Genomic DNA, 15,926 nt, shown 5'->3' on the forward strand with positions numbered 1-15,926 from the left:
GTACAAAGGTCATTAAAAATGTTGATTGAACTTTTTACCTTTTATTAGAAAACTTTACAATAGATAAAATTGTCATTTTATAATGAATTAGGGTTTAGAAAATAGGTTTGAGGGTTAAATAATTAGTGAAGGGGAGAAGTGTGGGTCGTCTGGTTAAATAGAATGGACGACGAAGTTTAAGAGGATCAAATGGAGTGTGCAACCTCACCAGTAACGCAAAAAGAAAGAGTAAAAACAAAAGCACACACGCTCAACACAACAAATAAGACATGGTGTGTCAAATGGTGTGATTTGATTTTGGGGGTGTTAAATGGCATGACTTGAACTGGATTTGGACGGATTAAAATTAAGGACAGATCTATATAGTGGGTTTGGGGGGGGGGGGGGTCAAATGGCAACTTGAATTGGACGGATCTATATAATGGATTTGGGATAGCACCATTTTTCTTCAATCATTATACCATTATTTTTATACTATTTAAGTGTTAATTAATTGACACGACATACTCGTGTAATAATGCACATATACTAAAATTAGAAAAACACATTTTTAGTTAAATAAATATATTATTGCATCTATTATAATTTATTTTTTATTATTTTTGTATACAAATTTTAATATTATCGTGACATACATGTGCATCGCTGTCACGATTCGATTTCTTGCGCCATGATGACACCTACTATCAGTCCACCAGTAGGTAAGCCTAATCCCACAGTCCGAAATCATATGCAATAGACCATCACAAGCGAAAGAGAAAACAGATAACATCAATAATAATAAGAAAAGAGAGGAAGGAGGAGAATGGAAGCAATATAACAAACTAAACCCCAAGACCCGGTACCAATCGGTAGTTGAGCTTCTAGTCACAACAAGAGTACTCAGAAAACAAAATAAAGACTAGTCATATCCAATATAGAGGGATATAGGCAACGCCAAATGTCAAGAGCTCACCTCAGTATTCGAATCCCAAGAGTTGCTCCGCACGAGATCCAAATCAGTAACGAGACCCCGTAATATGATCTGCAGGGTGCTGAAGTGTAGTATGAGTACTAACAAGTGGCACTCAGCAAGCATCGACCGACTGAGTTACAAAGGTAAAGTAAGTATAAAGAACATGTAAGCATGAAACATATATCACAAGTAACTACACAATAATATGAAGCTCACAATAAGTAACAGGCTGATATAAATAACGAGAGTAAAAAAGAATAAGCAGATGAACCAATGGACAAACCTGGAGGTGCCAGCCTAGAACCTAGACACGGTGACACTTAATGAAGGAGAACAACTAAGTGAAGATATACCAACAACATACACATAGATATTATATAAAGGCCCAGAAGGCCAAGTAAAACTAAACACTGCAAGGAAAAGTCAAATAAAGAAGAACAAGAGCAGTAACTTCCTTCAAACAAGAGACCACCCTTTATACTGCCACAAGTTTGCAAATACTCATATAATATCTTACCGAGCCCTTCTGTGCCCGGAAGGTTCATTCACAATCAACCAAACCCATACGACATCCTATACTACCGACAGGAACAATCAATTATGCTGGTGATAGGCAATACATATGAATGAGAGCTATGCAATAAAAGCTAGTAGTACCATCAGTGCCAAGTGCCTCATACCAAGATATATACACCTACTTCCAGTCCTAGCCAGGAAATAGAACCCATGTGCCTTTCTGGGATCACCATGGGGGGGATCGGGAATGCCCCTTATACCTGCTTGGTCTCGATCCAGGTCCTATCTGAATATATAAATATATCCTCGATCCTTTAGGATCCGCTCTGCCATGATGGCCAGAGATAAAATGGCAGAACAATATAAAAAGGGTCGGAAATATCTCCGACCGAGCCAGTATATAAAATGAGTGCATCCTAGATGCCTCCAGTCTATCTCAAGTAGTAGTAGTAAAGGTGGTACGACCCCCATTTAGAAAATCAGTATAAAACAATATGGGTTACAACCCAGTTTTCTCAAATCAATGCCAAGGACCAATGCATACATCGGGGTTGACCACAACCATGCAAAATCAAGGAACCAATGCAATGCATGCCATCACCAGCATCCAAGCAACACACACAACCACATATAATAATGTCTCTATAATCAACTTACTCTCTAGGGAATACAATCGGTCTCTGACCAAGGCCTAGGGCTCAAATCTACTCAATTAACTCAACAATAAGTCCTAAGAGGGAGGTCAACCTTAACTGGATAACAAGGAGGAGGATATGAGAAATCAAGTGATCGATGCGTTAATCAAAACCCTCCAGATCCAACTAGAAATACAACCCTAAGAATATAAGCACAGCTAGCCCCGCCAACGACTAAGGAGAACATAAGGGATCCTATCGCTAATTCCTAAATTAGGGGCAACAATTAACTCACGAGTTACAATAGGGTGAAAACCACTAATCTAAGGCCATAATACAAGCTCCACACTAGCGAAGGGTACTAGTTCTCAGAAATTTCCACCAGAAACGGCTACAATAGCTAAGAACTAACTCAAACTCGACCCTAAGGCACTAATTCCACCTACAACAATAAACATCGAACAAACCACCTGAAATGGATTAACAAGGCTTAACTTAAGGCATAACCAATAATTTACCAAATACACAGAGGGTTTCATAAATACAACATAGCTAAAGGCTCATACTGGGACAAGGAAGAAATAAACTAAGAATCGAGCCTAACCGGTCACATACAATCCAAACCATAAGCAATTTATACTAAATAATACCTCCTGAAGCTCAATCAAAAGAATGAAGACTGTATCCTACCTCGTAGCCGAACACGCATACTCTAAGTCCACTTCTCGATAGACTGTATCCTACCTCATAGCCGAACACGCATACTCTAAGTCCACTTCTCGATAGATTTCTGCTAATTGTCTACATGCTATCAAAATATTGATCACCTCGTCAATACGGACGTTTTGACACCAAAATCGCATTTTTCAGAGACTGACCTAAAATTGGGTCTAAAATGAAATTATGGGAGACGCAATAGGAATTCCAAAATCGACTCCGTAAAAAAGTTTATTTTACCTCTCCGAACTTGTGTTCCAAAATGGAATACAATTCAGGGAACGAAACATGTCAGATTAGAACATGCAAGAATTATGAAATTAAAACACTATTAAAGACTAGGACAACAACTATTTTATGAATTTTACCTTAAATGAAGAGTAGCCAATAGTCCCTAAATACTCTAATCCATAGCCACAAACTTTTCGGACATGCTCGGCTTTGAATCACCAAAAATGGAGCTTTAGAACTCATGTTATGGGGTTTTGAAGTTGGAAAAAAAGACCAAAAATGCGTTTGGTCTATTTAAAGACCCACCCAGATTGCTCATCGCGATCGCGGAGCTCGAAAATCGCGATCGTGGCCCACGCACGAAGAGACGATCGTGAATGCGGAGGGTTATCTTGCGATCGCATAGGCTTGACAGTCAAGCATTAGGAACGCAACCTTCAGGGATCGCGATCGCGAAGGCATTTTTTTCCTTGCACCAGATATTTGCTGTAACATAGATTTGGAAAAGTCCAACATCTCCGATGGGGTGCTCGGAATTCATTCAAAATCCCATGCGCGCAACCAAACTATGTTACCTCATCAAATTTGACGTTTCAAAATTAATGACCCAGTCAAAATTTCTATCCGAGGTCGTCTCAACAAAAAGTAGATCCCACACCCATGCATCATTTTTGCCAATTCTACAAAGAGGTTTGAAATGAGACTGGAAGCCTCGGAAACTGTAAAAGGGTCATTCTAGACCAAACTCGACATTTCTAAGCTGTCTACGCTAATGGAATTTTAATTTGAGCATGTTTACCAGAAATGTTGAACAAAGTCAGCCTTACACTAAAGCTTAAAGACTAAAACACCTAATGGCTCAAACTCGCATCGAAAGGCACGGGATTCAAGCCGAGTATGCTACTAGCCTAGAATGACCATTTGGAGTTGGTGGAACTATCAAAATTCCATTCTGAGGTCGTCTTTCTAGAGTTTTAATCGAAGTCAACCATTCAAACTCTAGGAGCTCTAAAATAGGGAAACGGGCATACAACCCAAATGAACAACTAGACAACTGAACTGTTAGTGCAGCAGGTCATAAATGAATTTGGGTTGCTACAAGAAAGTTTAAACGCTGAAAAAATAAAAAAAGATGAAAATGACCTAGCGGGTCATTACAACATCCACTACTAAAAGGACTTTCATCCTTGAAAGTCAAAGGATAGAAAAGAACGCAATGGCATAAAAAGATGAGAACGCTAGGCCCGTACACTTCGCCAGACCTACAGACACCTTTTCGGGTTGAGCAACGTCAACCCAAAACTCAAGCCAAAGGAAAACTCTCAAATTCACTTCTCTTCTCCAATACTCAAACCAACTTCCAATCCTCTCTTTTTATACTGACTTCCATCCAACAAGAACAAGCTCAATTGAACGCAACAGACTAATCTGAGATAAACCAAAATCACACAGATACCTCAGAATTAGGCGACCAACAGGTAAGAGAAGATGCTAAATAACTCCCAAGTTGAATTCTTTGCTTTATAGTCAAAACTCAAGACTCTTTAGTCATCATGGGTATCCTACCCATCCTAAACTAGTGTAACAATTTCTAGCACCATTTGAACACTGCCCAAATAACCACATGAACAACAACCATGAAGGAAAGGCAAGCACACCTGAACATCGAAGAGCAGCAAGACTAAAACAAGTAACTCAGTCCAGAGCACAAGCCCAAAGTTCTAACCAAATGAGTCTCAAAACTCATAACTTTAGTCTGAAATCTATCTTCCAAGACTGAAAAGGCTGCTCCAAGGGACAACCAATCCATGGGTGGAAAAATCGCACTAACACCAACTCTAATGACACTCTGCTGCCAACAAAACTTTTAGATAACTGAATTAATATGAGAATCTAACCCAAAAATAATAAAAACTGATGCCATAAGTCCATGTACCACTCCCCGAGTGCAAATTTGAGTAAACTACCCTAATCCAATGGAAACATGAGCCTATAGGTAGCGAACAAACATATAAACCCTTTTTCTAGAGTGACCACAAATAAAACTGAACCACATCTAGGAACACCACGAGGAACACTACGAGCTAACCACAATGACACATGCAAGCCTCGCACCCTGAACAAGAAACCAAGAGATGATCCCATAAATTATTTTGATCCTATCCTGAGGCTGAACCTTTCAACAGAAATTTTCTTTCCTTCACGAAGGCTAAAGTTTGAACCCGTCAATGCACACCCCAACACATGAACCATCTTAACAACCTGAACCTTTTAAACCATCGACACAACCGCTGTAGTTTACTCGTAGAACCAAGGCACAACATCGAATCACCGATACTGAAGGTAGTCCTAGTTGTAAGGTAAAACAAGCCTGTAACTAAAATTTCCAAAACATATTAACTAACCACCTAAAAGTCCATAAATCACAAGAGCACACCGAGGCTAATCTCATAAACCATGACTCATCAATATGAATGCTCTCGCTCCACAATCACCCCTTCCTGCTAATTGTTGGTTGGTCACAGGCATAAGAAAACCACCATTTCCATGAACCTAATAGAATCCTTTTTACATGACACTTCAAGCTAAAACATCACCATACTTGGACTAACCAAAGACAATTCATTCCCAGTCTTTCCAACTCAAACATAGCCATCCGACACAATATCATACACCCAACTGAAATGATAATTTAACCATCAAACTTACCATGAAGAAACAACCCCGCCAAACAGAATGAACATACCTTAACTTCGACACCCTAGGAACTAAGAATAGGAAATCAAATAAAGAAAGAATCGATGAATGAGATTTATAGTAGAACAAAAGGGCCCCACATCTATTATCACACCCTTCTCTCAGCAGCAACCTCACACCAGCTAAGTACACTAGGAAGGGGGGGGGGGGGGAACTAGGAAGGGGGGAGGACTAAAGCAAGAAAACTCTAGAATAGCTAAATAAAAACCCGCCACAACAATCAACTAAGCTCGACGAATGAGATCTATAGTAGACCACAAGGGCCCACATTTATTGTCACACTTTTCTCTCGGCAGTAAACTCACACCAGCTAAGTACACTTGGGGGGGGGCAAACTAGGAAGAGGGGAGGAATAAACCAAGAAAACTCTAGAATAGATAAACACAAGCCCACCACAACAATCAACTAAGCTCAACATCCACAAGGTATAACTCCACCACTACTATAACATAATAGTAAAACCAATATGATCCACTACTAAAACAAATCACCTATGAAAGATAAGCACATACATATAAATTCAAGTAAAGTTGTCATAGCAACAATTGGCAAGTAATCAGGCTAAGTAAGTACACCTACACAGATCTAAGTAAAGAAATCATCAGACTCACAAAATGAATATAACGAGTCAAGTAAGTAATGATGGGCACAAAGACCCCAACAACCATACACTACAAGCAAGAAAGATCCTAGAAATAAATTCACACAAATACGATTGATACTTGGAATCTCATCCTCTATCTGGCCTATAGGAGCATATGATAGAACATGTCTGACCCTGAACTGAACATCCACACCACTAGTTTCAACACTCGGGGCACTACCTCTAACTGACTGTCTCTGGGCCCTATGAGCTCGATCCTATTGAGCTTGTCGCATGCGATATGTTACTATAGGACAATCCCTTAAAAAATGCCTCAACTCACTGCATGTATAGCACCCTCCACTAAAAGTAACCTGCTGAGATGGCCTGACTAGAATAGAATGAACTCCATAATCTAAATGCTCAGAAGGCATACCCTGAGAAGTCTATCATGAACTCTGGGAACCGTGGGTATCATAACTTATCACAGAACTGCCTGGAACCTGAGGTGCTCTTGCTATAGATTCAGTAAGTTGAGGGTGAGGATAACTCTCCCAAGGATGAAGCATACTTGGAGTGAGATGCTACCACTATTGCGCTGATGGTGGGACCTTCTACCTCCACCCCTGTAAGTCTTCATACATGCATGCTCCATAGACCTCACATAACTAACCGCCTGGGGAAAAGTAGATCTAGTCGATATTAAATGCTCTGATGCTAACTGGAGTGGCAAGGTCAATCCACCAATAAATTGCTATATCATGTCCTGCTCTATAGAAAGTGAAGTGGGAGCCTGTCCGGCCTATCCAATAAACTCGACCACATACTCAGAAACCAATAAAGAACATTGCTGAGGACCCACAAGTCCAAACCTAGGCTGCAAACTACTCGGTGCACCCAAAACTACTCCTGCCTGTGGTGCATGCTTATCGAGATATAGAATCTCCAATGCTGGATCCAAAGGAGATGAGGTGGTCATAGATACCGTCGAAGTCTGGATAGTATGTGTTGATGCTTTGGCCATGCCAATAAAAAATCTTGTACTATCCATTTAAGGAGGAATGAATTTCAAGAAAGTATTTAGAGGTTGATCAAAGAAATTTCACATGATAAGGAATCAATAAAACACTTTGCTGTTGAGACAAAAAAATGGAACTTCTACATTGTGGTCACATTTAAATGAAAAATGTCTCAAATCTCCCTTTAGATTTGTCGATAGAAGGCAAATAACTTTGAAATCTGTACCTATCAAAGTAGGGGGAGAGGGGCAAGAAAATGGAACAAATTCTATTGAAAAAGTGGTGTATAATGTGGAGGATATTAGGAGGGTCATCGCCGAATTTGTCATTATTGATGAGCAACTATTTAAAGTTGTTGAAGGGGAAGGTTTTAAAAAATTGATGGCCAAAGCTTTGCCTAATTTTGAATTATCTTCACGGGTAACTATGGCTAGACATTGTTTGAATATTTATCAAGAAGAAAAAGAGAAGCTTAAAAAACTTGTTAAGAATCAACGCGTATGTATTACTAATGATACATGGACATCACTTCAAAGTTTGACTTATATGGTTGTGACTTCTCATTGGATTGATAATGAATGGAACTTACAGAAGAAGATTCTTAATTTTTTTCAAACACCGGATCACAAGGGTGAGACTATAGCTAAAGGTATTGAGGCATGTTTGTTGGATTGGGAAATTGAAAACTTGTTTACCGTGATCTTGGATAATGTATCTGTCAATGATGCTGCCATTAAGCATTTGAAGGCACACATTGATGATTGGAAAGGGATAATATTAAGAAATGAGTTTTTGCATGTTAGATGTAATGCTCATATTTTGAACATAATTGTAAAAGAAGGTTTAGATGAACAAATTAATCCCATTTCTCATATAAGAAATTCAGTGAAATATGTCAAGTCTTCTACTTCTAGGCTTGCCTCTTTCAAGTCATATGTTGAGAAGGCTAAGTTAGACACCCATGGTCTTCTGAGTCTTGATGTTGAAATTAGGTAGAATTCTACATACACAATGTTAGAAACTACAGTGAATTTTGAAAAGACTTTTGCAAGAATGTACTTGGATGATCACAACTATCGAAAGTATTGTATACAAAGTGAATTGAAAGGACATCCAACTGCAAATGATTGGCAGCTTGTGAAAAGTTTTATAAAGTTTCTTAGAATCTTCTATTAGTCTACTTTAAAATTTTTAGGGAGCTTATATGTTACTTCAAATTTATTCTTTCATGAATTTTTTATGCCCGAAGTTCTATTATGAAGTAACTTGTAGTGATGATCTTATTTTGATTGACATGGCTGAAAGGATGAAGGTTAAGTTTGATAAGTATTGGGAGAATGTTGAGAAACCTGAGAATTTGAACATGTTATTGTTCATTGCTATTGTGTTGGATCCTAGGTATAAAATAAGATATGTCAATTTTATTCGTAACAAATCATATGGCTCTTTACTGGGAAATTTAAAGGCTCATAATGTGGAAGGTGTCTTGAATCGCTTCTATGATCACTATAATGATTCTCCATCTGAAACTTTTACCGATAATATTGGAGGTGACACTAACATGATGGGTGAAGTTGATGATATATTGCATTCTCAATGGGAGAAACATTTAGAAGAGATGTAAAAGATTGAAAAAAATCTGAACTTGATCAGTACTTGATGGATAATGTAGAGAAGCCATAAGATTTTAATATCTTGGCTTGGTGGAAAGCTTCATCGAATAGATATCCAATTATTTATAAAATGGCAAGGGATGTTCTTTCTATTCCCGTGTCCACTGTTGCATCTGAATCAGCTTTCAGTACTGGTGGTCATATTCTTGATTCTTATCAAAGTTTTTTATCACCAAAGACGGTAGAAGCTCTTATTTGCACTTACCAATGGATACAATCACCTTCTAAAGAGTGGAAGGTTCAAGATTATTTGGAGGAAGTCCAAAAAATTCAGCAAGTTGAAAAAGGTAATTTTCTAATTTAATTCTTAATTTTCAGTTTCTGCTTTCAGTTTTCTACTTTGAAAATAAATTTATTCTAGTTGCTATCTAACAAAGTTGAGTTGAAAAGTGATCCAATAACTAATTACTCGTTTATGTGCTAATATTTTTTGCCTTTCAGAATGCCGAGGGTCCCCTTTGAGTATCGATTAGTTTGGATGGAGAGAAAATATGCAGTTGTGTCATGGTACTTGAATATTATTGAAATAGCTTTTTGCAATTCTTTTGAAATATAGGTATTTCCTTTCCCCTCAATTAACAGTAGTCTAATTTTAGTGCAAAATAAAATTAATAACTATGGATATTACTCATTTACGTGCTGATAATTATTTTTTTTCAAAATGTCTAGGTGCTCTTTTGAGTATAGATTAGTTTGGATGAAGAAATTATGCAGCTGCATCATGGTGGTTGAAGATTATTGAAGTAGTTTTGTAGTTCTTTTATTGGTTTTTTAAGAGGGATTTTTACAAACATAATGTGAATTGCTATGTTTTCAATTGCCATGTTAACTATGCTTGTTTTTTATTAAAAAAATTGCTCCTGTTGTTCATGTGAGGATCTTGATAAAAAAAACTTATCGAAAGCAGGTTGAAATGAAATGGGCTATTGGCTCTTCCTAGTGTAAAAAACTAAATATTCTTAAAAAAAAAAACCAAAACTGAGAAAACCGAAAAATCGATAAAACGAATAAAACCGAAACCGAAAGAGCCGACTTTATATTGGTTTTATTTGGTTTATAAATTTAATAAATCGACATAATTGGTTTGGATTTTTTTTTAGTTAAAAATCAAAGCAACCCGACCTATATACACCCCTACTGGGGGACTGTTGGGTACTCTCTGTTTGAGGTAAAATTCATAAAATAGTTGTTGTCCTTGTCTTTAATGGGGTTTTAATTCCATAATTTTTGCATGTTCTAATCCGGCTTGTTCTGAGCCCCGATTTTTTTTTTTGGAACAAAAGTTCGGGGACGTAAAATAAAACCTTTTTACGGAGTCAATTTTGGGATTTCAATTGCGGCTCCCATAATATTTAAGAACTAATTTTGGGTCCTTCTCTAAAAAATGCAATTTTGGTGTCAAAACGTCCGTATTGACGAGTTGATCAATATTTTGATAGTGTGTAGACAATTGGAGGCAATTTTGGAACTGAAAGATACCGAGAAGTGGACTTAGAGCGTGCGTGTTCGGCTTCGAGGTAGGCTACGGTCTTCATTCTTTTGATTGAGATTCAGGAGGTATTGTTTAGTATAAATTGCTTATGGTTTGGATTGTATGTGACCGGTTAGGGTCGATTCTTAGTTTCTTGCTTTCTTATCCCAGTATGAGCCTTTAGCTATGTTGTCTTTATGTAACCCTTTGTGTATTTGGTAAATTATTGGTTATGCCTTAAGTTAAGCCTTGTTAATCCATTTCAGGTGGTTTGTTCGATGTTTATTTTTGTAGGTGGAATTAGTGCCTTAGGGTTGAGTTTGAGTTAGTTCTTAGCTATTGTAGCCGTTTCTGGTGGAAATTTCTGAGACCTAGTACCCTTCGCTAGTGTGGAGCTTGTATTATGGCCTTAGATTAGTGGTTTTCACCCTATTATAACTCGTGAGTTAATTGTTGCCCCTAATTTAAGAATTAGCCATAAGATCCCTTATGTTCTCCATATAGTCGTTGGCGGGACTAACTGTGTTTATATTCTTGGGGCTGTATTTCACGTTGGATATGGAGGGTTTTAATTGACGCACCGAGCACTTGATTTCTCATATCCTCCTCCTTGTTACCCAGTTAGGGTTGACCTCCCTCTTAGGCCTTATTGTTGAGTTAGTTGAGTAGATTTGAGCCCTAGGCCTTGGTCAGAGACCGATTGTATTCCCTAGAGAGTAAGTTGATTATAGAGACATTATTATATGTGATTGTGCGTGTTTCTTAGGTGCTGGTGATGGCATGCATTGCATTGTGTCACAACCTAAGCCTAGGGCTTAGACACAACATGGCGAATGAGGCACCTGGACCTATCTCACCCAAGCCTCTTAGCATTTATTTAGATTTTCATAGGTAGTGTTATTCAAAAACAATAAGCGGAGATAAAAAGGGGAAACACGACTAAGGGAAAAACATCATAGAATAAGAGTCATCAACAACTTCATACATCATATATTTATGTCCAACATACCTCTACTTTAAGACTTGGCGGGGGCTAAGACATGTCCCTAGCCCACCCTCAATCAAAATAGAACTAAGAACCATGACAGGTATTCAAAAGTCTTTACACATCATAAGCTAGAAAAGGAAATGAGATGTTGTTCCGAAAACATGGGAACTCACCAACTATGTAGCTTCAATGGATCAACTAGCCACGTGGAGGGGAATATGGAGCAACGCCGGTCCCTACATGATGATATCATGTAGGCAAAAGTGTATGTGTTAGTACTTTGAATGTACTAAGTATGTTGGCATGCAATAACATTAAAGAAATATTAGAACATTAATATAGTATGGAATATAGTGCAATGTATGCGTGATCAATCAAGTAAATAACATTGAAAAACGTTCATTTATGGGAGAAGACCATAACCAGCATTTAAGACCATGCGAGCTATTATATGGAGTCCAACATAATCCCCTACGTTGGAATAAGGAGACTACTTGTCGGGTAGAGCTCCGTCAACTTTAGTAATTCCTTTAATATTTAGGGCTATTTGTGGATCCACTAGCCTACGCCTACAAAGGCTTCTATGTTGGCACATAGTTAATGAGACAAGGGGTTGCTACTAGGATTTCCTTACTAAATTCCACCTCAATGCCCCATTCGGTGCTAAGTCAATCCCACAGAATAGTTTGATTCAACATAAGAACATAATCATTTTCATAGCTTTAGATCATCAAAACATCATTCGATAGAATAACTCATTAAACCTTGATGATTCAAATATGAGAATTGTCCTTATCACATAGAATCCATCATTTAGCTAAGAATCCCCTTTATCATCATTCAATCATTCTTTCATTTCATAATACTCCCTTTTAATCATATACATTTGCTTTCAATTCAAACTTCTTTGAGACATAGTCAAACTAGGTGGGTTCTAATCAATCAACTTTCAAGTCATTTAAATCAATGTAGCATGCATGAGAGTAATGGAATGCATCATTTGAGACATTTTTAAAACAACCCACCAATACACTTTAAAACTCCTTTAATGCCTTCATATAAATACCTTTAATACCGCAAAGATTTTATGCAATTAAGAGAAAATACAAACTCATATAAGTACATAAACTTCAAATATTCAATAGCTTATATATTTGAAATCATAATACGAAAAAACCCCATGAAACTCATCATTTGAAATTTAGTTGCTAGGCTAGGAAAATACTTGGGCTCCATGGGTGGAAGAACCCATGGAGTAAAACCCTAATATAGCTTTGAAAATGGAGACTTAAAGAATCTTGAAATGGAACCCTAGCTTTGCTTGGAACCCTTGGGAGAACTTTGAAAAGAAGGGACTTTGTGTAATTGAGTCTAAGTGTGAGAATGAGGGATTAAAATAGGTTAGGGTCCTTAGGAAAAGTCAATTCACTCCCTAAAATGACTACACTTTGATGACAAAACACGGAGAAAGAGTAAAATGCCCCTTTAAAAATCTGAGCCAAACAGACCCTACGACTTGTCCCTACAAATTGTAGAAGGGTCGATGAGTCGTACGTCCTGCAAGGTCTTGGGAATACCCTAAGGACAGACCCTCAGGACTTTCTGTATGACTCATCTCTACGAGTCGTAGAAACTTCTACAATTCATAGAAGTGACTCATCCTACAAGGTCTAAGAACCCCTGAGGAATGAGTCTCTGAACTCCCTCTATGACTCATTCCTACGAGACGTAGACTTGACGAAGATTCATAGACTCAAGTCGTCCTACAGGGTTTAGAAACCCTACAAATTCAAGGTCTCTGAGTTTCTTGATGAGTCATTTCTATGACTCGTCATTTCTTCTACGAGTCATAACATGGACTTGTAAACTTTCCCCTCACTTGGTCCAACTTCCTTCCCTTAGTACCCTCTCTACGAGTCGTTCCTACGACTCATAAAAGTACTTATGACTCATAGGCTGACTCGTAGACTTGGGGTAGATCACATTTTCAGAGGTTTTTCTTTAATTTTGACTTTTCAACTTACGGGGTCTTACAATATCTTTCCCATGGGAACATTCGTCCTCAAGAGATTCAATTAGCATAAAAAGGATGCGGAACGAGGAGTAGCAACCCAATATTAATACAATGACACTTTGTAATGCATAGAACATGAGATTTTTAAACTTAGCATAAAAATATGACTTTATAACTTGACTTCGTGAACATGCATGCATATGAAGACATTAGGAAAACTGAAACATAGGAGCTTTAAACGATTCATGAATAACTTAGTACCTTAGGCTTGAGTAGAGTGAAAGAGATGAGGGTATCGCTTCATCATATCCACTTCCGCTTCTCATGTAGCGCATTTAACTTGTTGATTTCTCTAAAGGAATTTGACGGATTCAACTTCTTTGTTCCTCAATCTCTTAACTTGCCGGTCCAAAATTTCAACCAGGACCTTTTCATAGGTCAAGTTTTCTTCAAGATTTACTACTTCCAATGGCACAATGGAACTAGGGTCACCCACACATTTTCTTAACATAGACACATGAAATACCAAATGAACCATGGCTATCTCCAAAGGCAACTCTAATTTATAGCCGACTTTGACAACACATTTCAAGATTCTATAAGGCCCTACATTCCTAGCGCTCAATTTTCCTTTCTTACCAAATCGAACTACACCCTTCATGGGTGAAACCTTCAAGTATACCCAATCATCCACATTAAACTTAAGATACCTTCTTCGAGTATCGAAATAGGACTTTGGACGACTTTGAGCCATCTTCAACCTTTATTTAATAAATCTCACCTTCTCCAAAGCATCAAGCACCAAATCGGGACCCAACCAGGTCATCTTAGCCACTTTGAACCAAAAGCATCAAGCACCAAATTGGGACCCAACAAGGTCATCTTAGCCACTTCGAACCAACCAACTGGAGATCTATATTGTCTCTCATACAAAGCTTCAAACGGTGCCATATCAATACTTGAGTAGTAGTTAATAATATAGGCAAACTCAATAAGCGGTAAATGATCAACCCAACTCCCCTTGAACTCTAATACACAAGCCCTTAACACATCCTCTAGTGTTTGAATTATTCGCTTAACTTTCCCATTGATTTGAGGATGGAATACGGTACTTAGCTTTACCTTGGTAATAAGTCCCTTTGAAATGATCCCCAAAAATAGACATTGAATTGGGTACCACAATCCAAAATAATTGAAAAAGGCACACCACACAACCTTACTAATTCTCGAATATACAACTTAGCATAATCTTTGGCACTATAAGATGTCTTGACCAGTAGGAAGTGAACGTACTTTGTCAACCTATCAACAATCACCCAAATTGAGTCATGATATTTCCGAGTACGAGGCAAACCTACTATAAAATCCATGTTCACATCTTCCTACTTCCAAGTGGAGATTTCAATGTCTTGTGCTAAGCCACTCGACCTTTGATATCCGGCCTTAACTTGTTTTCAATTCAGATATTTGGCCACGAACCTTTCTATGTCTTTTTTCATGCCACTCCACCAATAAAGCTTCTTTAAGTATCGGTACATTTTTGTTGAACCGAGATGAATAGAGTATAAAGAATTATGAGCCTCCTTCAAGATCAAACCCCTTAGGCCATCAACATCCGGAACACATAACTGACCTTAGTAATGAAGTACTCTATCTCCCCATTGTGAAAAGATTTCTTCTTTCTTTTCTATCACCAACTTCTTTAACTCCACTAGTGTCGGGTCAAGTTCTTGTTTTGACTTCACATCCACTATCAAAGATGATTCGGATCCATTATGTCCAAACATATCACCATCACTGGAACACTAAACTTCACCCCTAATTAAGCCAAACGATGAACATCCTTTACTAAATCTCTCTTCTCTTCATCAATATGAGCCACACTCCCCATAGACACCCTACTAAGTGCATTGGCAACCACATTGGCTTTATTCGAGTGATAATGCACACTCATGTCATAGTTCTTGAGGAGTTCAAGCTACCTCCTTTTCCTTAGATTGAGGTCCGTTTGAGTGAACACATATTGGAGACTCTTATGATCGATAAACACATCCACATGTACCCTGTAGAGGTAATGCCGCTAAATCTTTAAAGCAAATACAACGGCTGCCAACTCAAGATCATAGGTGGGGTAGTTATGCTCTTGTATCTTTAATTGCCAAGAAGCATAGGCTATAACCTTACCATTTTGCATCAATACACAACCCAAAACAATCTTTGAAGCATCACTATAAACCATAAACCCCTCTAAGCCTTCCGGTAGAGTCAAAATAGAAGCAGAGGTAAGTCGATCTTTTAAAGTTTGGAAACTCTTTTCACATTTAACGTCCATAGGAACTTGTCCTTCCTTTAAGTCAACTTTGTCAA

Source organism: Solanum dulcamara, chromosome 9 (genome assembly GCF_947179165.1).
Source record: "Solanum dulcamara chromosome 9, daSolDulc1.2, whole genome shotgun sequence".
NCBI classification, from domain to species: domain Eukaryota; kingdom Viridiplantae; phylum Streptophyta; class Magnoliopsida; order Solanales; family Solanaceae; genus Solanum; species Solanum dulcamara.